The 11,273-nt window shown below is 44.2% G+C and overlaps 1 non-coding gene across 1 annotated transcript; it reads left to right on the forward strand.

The window, feature by feature from the left end:
* The first annotated feature begins 11,166 nt into the window (after positions 1-11,166).
* On the forward strand, positions 11,167-11,273 carry LOC115899360. Its single transcript, XR_004059087.1, has one exon. It is a non-coding gene; the product is annotated as a U6 spliceosomal RNA (small nuclear RNA).

Consider the following 11,273-nt stretch of genomic DNA (forward strand, 5'->3'; position numbering starts at 1 on the left):
TCCTAAGACTAAGGGAAAATCTTTGGCTGCTGAAGCTGCTTATCCCTGCTGTGGCCGCTCCGCTCCGGGTTACCCACTTGTTCCCAAATCCCAGCTTGCCTTCCTTGGCTAGCTGCTAGGGGCTACATGGCTCAAGGGATTTCTTTTGTTGATATTGCTGTTGGTGTGATTGCATTTTGCTTTGTCTTTCTCCTAACTCAGAACAGATGGAACAGGGAAGTAAAGAATGGTTGCTAATCCTAGTCACTTATCTTTGGTAAATTTCAAAGGGTAAGTGGGGGCAAATAAACAATCATTCAGTAAACCAATACAGTATTTTTTTTTTTTTTTTGAGACAGAGTTTGGCTGTGTCACCCACACTGGAGTGCAGTGGTGCCATCTCTGTTCACTGCAACCTCCACCTCCCAGGCTCAAAACATCCTCCCAAGTAGGTGGGACTACAGGTGCACGCCACCATGCCTGGCTTTTTTTTTTTTTTTTTTTTTTTTTTTTTTTTTTTTTTTTTTGGTAGATACTGGGTTTCGCCATGTTGCCTAGGCTGGTCTCGAACTCCTGGGCTCAAGCAATCTGCCTCGACCTCCCAAAGTGCTGGGATTACAGGTATGAACCACCATGCCTGAACACAAGTACAGTATTTAATGCACACTGAGGAGGGCTTAAAATGACCCATATTAGGCTGGGCATAGTAGCTCATGCCTGTAATCCCAGAAGTTTGGGAGGCCCAGGCAGGTGGATTGCTTGAACTTAGGAGTTCAAAACCAGCCTGGGTGACATGGTGAAACCCTGTCTCTAGAAAAAATTTTAAAATTAGCCAGGTGTGGTGGTACGCACCTGTGGTCCCAGCTACTTAGGAGGCTGAGGTGGCAGGATCTCTTGAGCCTGGGAGGTTGAGGCTGCAATGAGCTGTGATCAGGACACTATACTGCACTCCAGCCTAGGCAACAAAGTGACTCCCTATTTTAAAAAAAAGGAAGAAGAAGAGGAAGAAAAGGAAGAAGAGGAAGAAAAGGAAGAAGAGGAAGAAGAAGGAAGAAGAGGAGGAGGAAGAGGAGGAGGAGGAGGAGGAGGAGGAGGAGGAGGAGGAGGAATAATACAGAAAACCAAAATGCTTGGCCAGGAATAGAGTGCAGGCCGTGTGACTGGAGCACCATGGCTGTGGGAGAGAGGAACGAGAAGACTTAGAAGAGGTGAGCAGCAGCCAGAACACTGGGGACTCTGTAGGCCATGGTAGGTGGCTTGATGGAACTCCAGGAACAAAGGAGAGTAGCCCAAGGGATGCCAGCAGGAAAGCCTTGTGATCTAATTTGCAATTGCAAAAGATTTCCCTGTCTTCTGCATGGAGAATGAATTAGAACGCAGCAAGAGAAGATACACAGAAACTAGTCAGAGGAGGTATTTCGGTTGACCAGGTGAGAGATGGCAGAGGCTTAGCTAGGTGATGATAGTGAAGATGTGAATGACATCAAGGACATGATTTGAAGGTGGGACTGGCAGGACCTGCTAACAGATTGATTATGAAGGGTAAGAAGGAGAGAGAAATCAAGGATGCTGTCTTTGATTCTGTCCTAAACACATGGATTTCTACTCCATTCTCTATCCCTAGCCCCTTCCTCTGTCATCCACATCCCAAGAGTTTCCAGTCTCCCTGAGTCTTTGGTCAGAAAACCAGTTTTCCTGGGCACTGGACAAGAATTTGTCTCCAGTATTTCAAACCAGCAGATGTTTTCTCCTTCTGCCTGAGACTGTGGACTCCTGAAATCTGTAAGTATTTTACAAGTTCCCTTACCAGGACCACATTCTTGAGAAGGGTGTTCCTGTGACTCTGGGCCAAAGAAGTGCTGAGAAGGTGGTCCTCTTCAAATCACTCACAGCACTGAACAGGTGAATCAGCCTCGACTGGCATGTGAATTTGTCCCACTGATGGAAAGAGTAGAAATTTATGCTAGTGGTGGGTGCCAACCAACAGTAGATTCAACATAAGAATTCAGAAAGGCAAACCTACGTGCATGTCATTATAAAAACAACTGTGACAACAAAAGGCACCAGTCCAATTTAAAACATAAGATCCTAAGGAACGAATTTCCTAGCAAGACTTCCTTGTTTGCTCTAGACAAATGTTGAGCCTTATTGCACACTTGACATAAAGATTAGACTGTATGTGAAAATTCACGCAAACATTTCAATTGTGTAGTGGCTTGAGAACTAAAGGAGAGGTCTAGTGTGTATGTGTGGGGCGAAGGTGTGGCAGTGAACTGGGGCAACAGGCAGAATGTACAAAAAAGAAGGTGGATTTAATGGTGGTAAATGCCTGATCCTAACCCTTTCTCCCTGCCCCCAGAGTGAAGGGTAATATGAGCCTTGCCATACAGCAACTACACTAGAATAGAATAGCACTTTTGCTGCCCAGAAATCCATTCTCCTAACAGATGGCATTTCCCAGAAGAACTAAAGCCTAACAAGCCTAAGCTTAAATCCTGGAGTTGGCTGGCTCACAATAACTATGAAGGAAGAAAAGTCCCCTGTTTGGTTTGGCTTTCAGTTTCTCCTAGGCCAGGAACCAACGCTTCATGAACTGAGGAGATGGAAAGATAGAGCCTCTAATGTATACCAGATTGGACCATAAAACCTTCTCAGCAATGGGCATACATTCTAAGCCTGGCTCTCTATAAATATCCGATGGCTCCTTGGGAAAGAAGCTGGACTGTCTCTCCAGTTGAGGCCCATTTCATTTTCTGACACTTTCCCCTGCCTTCACTGGGGGGCTGTCGTGCAGCCTAAATGCTGGAATACCATGACCTGAAGCCTGTCTCTAAAGAGACTCTCAGAGGAAGGGAATTCATCTCCTCACCAAATCCAATATATTAAGGAATGGGAGGGAGAAACTAAGTGAAGATGGATGTAGGAAGAAAGGCTATGAAAAAGAGAAGTCAACAGTTGCGTTCAAACCAATTCAGACCCTCTTTGGACAGCCAATGGGACTTCAGACACTCACCTGGGAATCTGATGGTATCTCATTGTTAACCTTACATGACTCACTTTCCAAGTGATGTCCATGGCCTTCACCAACATCTTTTTTTTTTTTTTTAAGTGTAATTTACTTGTATTTTTGGTCCAAAGTGTTACAACTACATCTTCATATTTAATTGAAAAGGTTTATTTTTTTCTAAATCAGAACTGGCCTTTCAGTCGATGGTGTGACACTTTCCCTACAACTAGTCAGGACGAGAAAAAAAATTTTTTTTTAAGAGACAGGGTTGACAGAGAGACTGTCTCAAAAGAAAACAACAATAACAACAAACCAAAGACACAGGATCTCACTCTGTCGCCCAGGCTAGAGTAAAGTGGCGTGATCACAACTCACTGTAGCCTCGAACTCCCAGACTCAAGCGATCCTCCCTCCTCAGCCTCTTAAGTAGCTGGGACTACAGGTACACATTCCCATGCCCAGCAAATATTTTATTTTTGGTGGGGAGAGATGGGGTCTCACTATACTGCCCAGGCTTGTCTTGTACTCCTGGGCTCAAGCGATCCTCCCACTGTGGCCTCCCAAAGTGCTGGGATTACAAGCGTGAGCAACCATAGCACCGGGCAGAAAATTTCTTTTTTAAATTTAATTTTTTTTTTTTTTTAGAGACTGGGTCCCATTCTGTCACCCTAACTGGAGTATAGTGGCACTGTCATACAGTTCACTGCACCCTGGATGGCCTAGGCTCGAGATCCTCCCACCTCAGCCTCAAAAATGCTCAGGGGCGTGAGTCTCCACTCCCAGCTAAAACAGGAAATTCTAACAGGCTGGAGCCCCACAGCATTCTGATAATATTGTATGCACATAACAGGTGTAATCTGAGTCAGGCTGTCGGATCTAATCTCGTGCCTGGAGAGCAGAGATCTAGAAATCATATGTCTTAGATTTGAATTTCACCTTTGCCTTTGAGTTGTAGGACTTTATTTTTTGTTTTCTTTGAGTTGTAAGACTTTCGACAGGTCACCCCTTCTTTTTACTGCCCACTCACATAAATGAATTTAGAACAACCAGTTCAAAAATAGGTATGATGGCCAGGTGCAGTTTCTCACACCTGTAATCCCAACACTTTGGGAGGCTGAGGCGAATGGATCACTTGAGGTCATGAGTTCGAGACCAGCCTGCCAACATGGTGAAACACCATCTCTACTAAAAATACAAAAATTAGCCAGGCGTGGTGGTGTACACCTGTAGTTCCAGCTACTCGGGAGGCTGAGGCAAGAGAACTGCTAGCACCCGGGTGGCAGGGGCTGCAGTGAGCCGAGATTGCACCACTGCACTCCAACCTGGTGACAGACAGAGACTCCATCTCAAAAAAAACCCACAAAAAACAGGTATGGCAGGGGAGGCAACAACAACAAAAAAATAGATACAATTCTAGTTACCTAACACTACATCATTCTGTGTCTTAAGGATCGCAGATGGGTGTTTGTGTAAATCACTTGCATTTGAATAAAACAGATATGCACATATGAAAAATTCACTTAGCAATAAGATTTTAATCCGATACAATTTTGAACAATATCCTGACGGTTCACAAATCTTAAAAATTCACTGGTACATCTTGGTGGTCTGTTTTTGTGAGTCTTTCAGATCATTCAATCTTGCACAAGCAGCAGCTGCAATCTACAGGGAGGTTCTGCAATGGGAAACCACATTGCTCATGCTGGGCAAACAGACCTGTCATTTCTAGAGACCTGGAATGATCCTGCCTACCTGTGAGGCAGGGAGGAAAGCAGCATTCATCTATTCAATAGCCTGGTGGATAAAACAACCCCACTGCCAGGTGTGGTGGCTCACGCCTGTCATCCCAGCACTTTGGGAGGCCGAGGTGGGCAGATCACCTGAGGTCAGGAGTTCGAGACCAGCCTGGCCAACATGGTGAACCCCACGTCTCTACTAAAAATATAATTAGCTGGGCATGGTGGTGGGTGCCTGTAATCCCAGCTACTCGGGAGGCTGAGGCAGGAGAATTGCTTGAACCCAGGAGATGGAGGTTGCAGTGAGCCGACACAGTGCCACTGTACTCCAGCCTGGGCAACAGAATGAGACTCTGTCTCAGAACAAACAAACCAAACCACTGAAGTGGAGGTTTGGAGGACTTAGAGATGTAACTATCCTTTAAATTACAACTGAGAAGTTAAATTGGGTGTGTTTTTAGAGAAATTTGACTTTCTCAGAAGGAAAGTGAAAATATAAAATCCAGAGAGAAATACAAAGTATAGTCAGATCAGTAATTCTTAGCTTTTTTTTTTTTTTTTTTTTTTGCAGTCTGTCCTAAGGTGACATTTTGTGTGTTGTTTATTGTTTGTCATTCAGTTCTCTCACTAGAATGAAAGTGCTATGAGGGTAGGAACATGTGTATTTTATTTCCATATTTCCATTAACATTCTCTGGCCCCAGTAGAGTGCCTTACATAAAATAAGCATTCAAAAAAAAAAAAAATTGTTGAATGAATGAATAATGAATGAATGATTCAGACTTTTTCAAGCCCTAGACCCCTTTTTAAAAAAATCAGTGGAAGTGGCTGGGCACAGTGGCTCACGCCTGTTATCCCAACACTTTGGGAGGCTGAGGCGGGTGGATTACCTGAGGTCAGCAGTTCAAGGCCCGCCTGACCAACATGGTGAAACCCTGTCTCTATTAAAAATACAAAAATTAGCTGAGTGTGGTGGCGGGCGCCTGTAATTCCAGCTACTTGAGAGGCTGAGGCAGGAGAATCGCTTGAACCCGGGAGGTGGAGGTTGCAGTCAGCTGAGATTGTGCCACTGTACTCCAACCTGAGCGACAGAGGGAGACTCCATCTTGAAAACAAAAACAAAAACAAAATAAAATGGTGTAAGTTATGATTCTTACCTGACCCCCAAAATACATATATTCAAAAATATAAAATGTGTTATATTACATAATTTATACATATATAATTATAATATATAATTATATTTTTATATCTATCTATCTCTAATTGAATCTTCTCATGCAAAGGCCCCAGTTTGCAAAAGACATTCCTGCTTCACCAATGGTATCTGGTATCCCTAAAAAGCACATAAATAAAAGCTCTGTTGTCATTCTCCTGCATTCTCCTTGGGAGAAATCCTTTTTTTTTTTTCTTTTTTTGTTTTGGTAGAGACTGGGTTTCCCTCTGTTGCCCAGGCTTGTCTCGAACTTCTGGCTTCAAGCAATCCTCCAGCCTTGACTTACCAAAATAGGATTACAGGCATGAGCCACCATGCCCAGCCCAGAGGAGCAATTCTGAAGAGGCTTAAGACTGGGACTCCTGGATCTTCTGACTCCCAGGATAAAACATCTGACATTGGCTCTTAGAGATGTATGAAAGGGCCTGGGTCACTTCCAGACATGTGACCAGTAAAAGGAGCCCTTCAGTGAAAGGGAAGAGAAAAAAACTCTAGATTTGGGACTCAGAAAACTTGAGTTCTAACTCAGCTCTTGTGCCTTACTGGCTGTAGAATCACAGCTAGGTAATAGACTTCTCTGAGCCTCAGTTTCCTCATGTGAATGAAGAGGTCTGGCTTAGGCCCAGCATTCCATAATACAGTATCATAACTTGTAAACCAGGCAAATGAAGGAGCAACAGAGCTTCAGATGAAACAGTATGTTGCTATGTAGTTAAAATGTCCATTTTATAGCAGTACTCCCTTGCTATGAGAAGAGAGCATGACTTATGCTGAAGTACAAGAAACTTTAAGTAAGATAACAGAAAGGACTCTCAATAATATAAGGACTGTGAGACAAAGTCAGACATGCGGGTACTTGCAGAATATCCCTCAGAAGGTGTAGTGGGATGATGGTCAATATTCATCTCTCAGATGATCTTTTCTAATATTCACTGGAAAAAGCTCCTCAAGTCCAGTTGCCTCCAGAATCCACCCACTCTTTGGGTCAGGCATAGTGGCTCACGCCTGTAATCCCAGCACTTTGGGAGGCCAAAGTGGGAGAATCACCTGAGGCCAGGAGTTTGAGACCAGCCTGGGCAACATAGTGAGATTCTCTCTATATAAAATATTAAAGCTTTTAAAAAAAAAATTTTTTTAATCTATCCACTCTCTGACCCTAGGAATGTCCCTAGGCTTACATTTTCCACAAAAAGGATTTTATTTTATTGTATTTTTATTATTTGAGATGGAGTCACACTCTGTTGCCCAGGCTAGAGTGCAGTGGTGCAATCTTGGCTCATGGCAACGTCTGTCTCTCGGGTTCAAGTGATTCCTCTGTGTCCTCAGTAGCTGGGATTATAGGTGTGCATCACCACACCCGGCTAATTCTTGTATTTTTGGTAGACACGGGTTTCACTATGTTGGCCAGGCTAGTCTTGAACTCATGACCTCAAGTGATCTGCCCACATCAGCCTCCCAAAGTGCTGGGATTACAGGCATGAGCCATTGCACCTGGCCACCACAAATAAGATTTTAAGTGCAAATTTTCTAAATTTATTCTAATACTTTGGGAAAAAGTATCGATTGCTTTGGGGTATTTTCTTCTAGTCAGTTCCTTCACACAAAGAAATCTAGACAAAAGTGACATTTATTGGGCACCTCCCTGGCAGTTCTTTCCATGGGCCATCCTGTTTAATCCTAGAGCAACCCTGAAGGGCACTTATTTCCTACCAATTTTACAGATAAGAAAACTAAGACTCAGACAAGGAAAGTCACTTTCTGTGGAGAAGCTAGGAAGTAGGGCCAGAATTTAACTCCAGGTCTTTCTGGTGTGGAAGCTCTTTCCACACACCTGGTTGCTACCAAGGAGGAGCTCAGTGGTGTTTAGGCAGCCAGGGGTTTCTGGGCCTCAAGTGGTGCTGTGGACCATGCACAGTTCACTCACTCTGCTCCGTGCAGGCCAGTGTGCACTTCAGATGCTGGGTCTGGAGCCTTCTCCACTCCTTTCCTGAGTTACTGTCTCTGAGAGTTTGCCTTACAATGAACTTTTAGACCCCAGCACATAATTAGAATTAAAACAGAAGTCAAGACGGGGCGCAGTGGCTCATGCCTGTAATCCTAGCACTTTGGGAGGCTAAGGTGGGCAGATCACCTGAGGTCAGGAGTTCAAGACCAGCCTGGCCAACACAGGAAAACCCCATCTCTACTAAAACTACAAAAATTAGCCAGGCGTGGTGGCCTACGCCTGTAGTCCCAGCTACTCAGGAGGCTGAGGCAGAATCGCTTGAACCCAAGAGGTGGAGGCTGCAGTGAGCCAGGATCACGTCACTGTACTCCAGCCAGGGCGACACAGCAAGACTCAGTTTAAAAAAAGAAAGAAAGAAAGAAAGAAATTAGTAATAAATAAAATAAAACAGAGGTCAAGAAATAAATGACTTTCTGGAGATAGGTAAGAATTACAGATAATGGGAGAACTCCAAGGCTTTCTATCCAGGGAAAAGATTGGGAAAAGTCCTAGGGAGAAGGCAAAGGGGAAAAGCTGAGGAACAGGGAAGCAGTCTATGCTGAGATTCAAAGATACTCATTGGTTCTGTATTTTTTTTTTTCTTTTTTTTTCGAGACCGAATTTCGCTCTCGTTGCCCAGGCTGGAGTGCAGTGGTACTATCTTGGCCCACTGCAACCTCTGCCTCTCAGGTTCAAGTGATTCTCCTGCCTTAGCCTCCTGAATAGCTGGGATTACAGGCGCCCGTCACCACGCCTGGCTTATTTTTGTATTTTTAGTAGAAACAGGGTTTCACCATGTTGGCCAGGCTGATCTCGAACTCCTGACCTTGGGTAATCTGCCCACCTCAGTCTCTCAAAGCGCTGGGATTACAGGCATGAGCCGCTGTGTCCGGCCACTACTCTTTGGTTCTTAGAGTGGCATGGGTTCTCCACCATCCCCAGCCACATCACTATGGACTTTCTTTGCCTGACTTAAATCTCCTCATTCTTCAAGAGTCATTCATCTCAAAAGGCATCTTTTCCAGACATCGTTCTGTTAGGACCAGGGCCCTTCTCTGGGATCCTATAGGACACAGTGCACATCTTAACATTTACCAGATTATAATAAAATCATGTTAATGAATCTTTCTGCCTCAGTGACCATCCTGAGGATAACTCTCTTTTATCCATGTCTGCACCCCTGGCACCTGGTACAGTACCTGACAAATAGAGGGGTTCAAGCAATGTTTATCGAATACTCAGACCCCAAGATACAGAAGTTCTGAGAGAAATGGGGACCTCAGGACAATGGGAGAATGGAGACCTGGAAATGAGATCTGTGGAGAGTGGGTACTACTCTATCAGGACCTGTTCCAGTGATTGGTAGATGTCACACAATACAGCTGGATGGTGCAAAGCTTCTAGCACTGCTGGGAATGGTTCCACTTCAAACAATTCTAGTTTAGAAAGTTTCTTCTGGAGTTGGGCCAAAATGTAAGCCCCCCTAACTTTTACATGTAGATTCTCACCTAGGGTCCCTTTTGGTTATAGAGACTACAGGTCCTGTATAGAAATGTCCTAGCTGGAAAGCTGTGCCCTATTTCTAGGCATCTGGTTTAGCACCTTGTGATGCTGAAGAGGCAGAATGAGGTCAAGTTTGTGTTAGAGGCTTTCTGAGCTGTCATTACAGAGCTGCTCATAGTCCCAGCCTGTATCCTGCTCTGTGTGACCTCCAGCACACCAGGTCACCCTAAGCCAAAGCTTCTTCCTCTGCAAATAGTGATGATGACATTTTCTTCCTGACCATGCCGTGTGAGGATGAAAAGTGAGGATGTGAGTAAAGCTTCACCTGGCCTTGGTCAAATCTCAGTGAAAGGTATCTATTGAATTATTATTGAAATATTATTATTGATATGGTTTGATATGGTTTGATATTGATATTGATATGATATGGTTTGATATTGATATGGTTTGTTCCCACCCAAATCTCATGTTCAATTGTAATCCCCAGTGTTGGAGATGGGGCCTGGTGGGAGGTGACTGGGACATGGAGGCAGTTTTCATGAATGGTTTAGCACCATCTCCTTGGAGCTGTTCTCATGAGTGAGTGAGTTATTCCACAATTCTGGTTGTTTAGAGGTGTGTGGCATCTCCGGCCTACTCTCTCTTCCTCCTGCTCTGGCTACGTAAGACATGCCTGCTTTCCCTTTGCCTTCCGCCATCATTGTAAGTTCCCTGAAGCAGCCTCTATACTTCCTGTACAGCAAGCAGAACCCTGAGCCAACTAAACCTCTTTTCTTTATAAATTACCCAGTCTCAGTTTTTTGTTTTTTGTGAGTTTCTTTTTTTTTTTTTTTGGCACCGAGTATTGCTCTGTCACCCACGCTGGAGTGCAATGGCATGATCTTGGCTCACTGCAACCTCTGTCTCGCAGGATCAAACAATTCTCCTGCCTCAGCCTCCCGAGTAGTTGGGATTACAGGCGCCTGCCACCATGCCTGGCTAACTTTGTATTTTTAGTAGAGATGGGGTTTTGCCATGTTGGTCAGGCTGGTCTCGAACTCCTGACCTCAGGTGATCCACCCACCTTGGCCTCCCAAAGTGCTGGGATTACAGGTGTGAGCCACCACATCTGGCCCAGTCTCAGGTATTTCTTTATAGCATTCGAGAACTGACTAATACTATTATTATTCCAATAACGAGACTCAGCAACTCATTTAGTAAATTCAAGTTACTTGAGATAAAATTCCTCATTAGCAGAAATCTTCCTTTGCTTAAGCCCCTACTTAACTTATATTAACAGATTTTTGCAAGATGGTGCCCAGGATTAAGAACATAGTTCAGGCCAGGTACAGTGGCTTACACCTGTAATACCAGCACTTTTGCAGGCTTGAGCACCTGAGGCCAGGAGCTCAAGACCAGCCTGGTCAACATGGTGAAACTCCATCTCTGCTAAAAAAACAAAAATTAGCCAGGTGTGGTGGTGCATGCCTGTAATCCTAGCTACTCTGAAGGCTGAGGCACAAGAATCACTTGAACCTGGGAGGCAGAGGTTTCAGTGAGCCAAGATTGCATCACTGCACTCCAGCCTGGGTGACAGAACAAGATTCCATCTCAAAAAAAAAAAAAAAAAGAACACAGTTCAACAATTATTTAGCCCACTCTCAGAGACAAATCCTATATGCTAGACTCTAGTAATATAGAGATAAAAGTAGCTCATAGTCCAGCAGTGGGAACAGTCACAGAAATACTAAACTTGTTGATTAGCACTCACTTCGGCAGCACATATACTAAAATTGGAACTATGCAGAGAAGATCAGCATGGCCCCTTCACCAGGATGGCACACTAATTCATGAAGAGTTCTTTTTCTTT

Source organism: Rhinopithecus roxellana, chromosome 8, assembly GCF_007565055.1.
Source record: "Rhinopithecus roxellana isolate Shanxi Qingling chromosome 8, ASM756505v1, whole genome shotgun sequence".
In the NCBI taxonomy this organism is placed as follows: Eukaryota; Metazoa; Chordata; class Mammalia; order Primates; family Cercopithecidae; genus Rhinopithecus; species Rhinopithecus roxellana.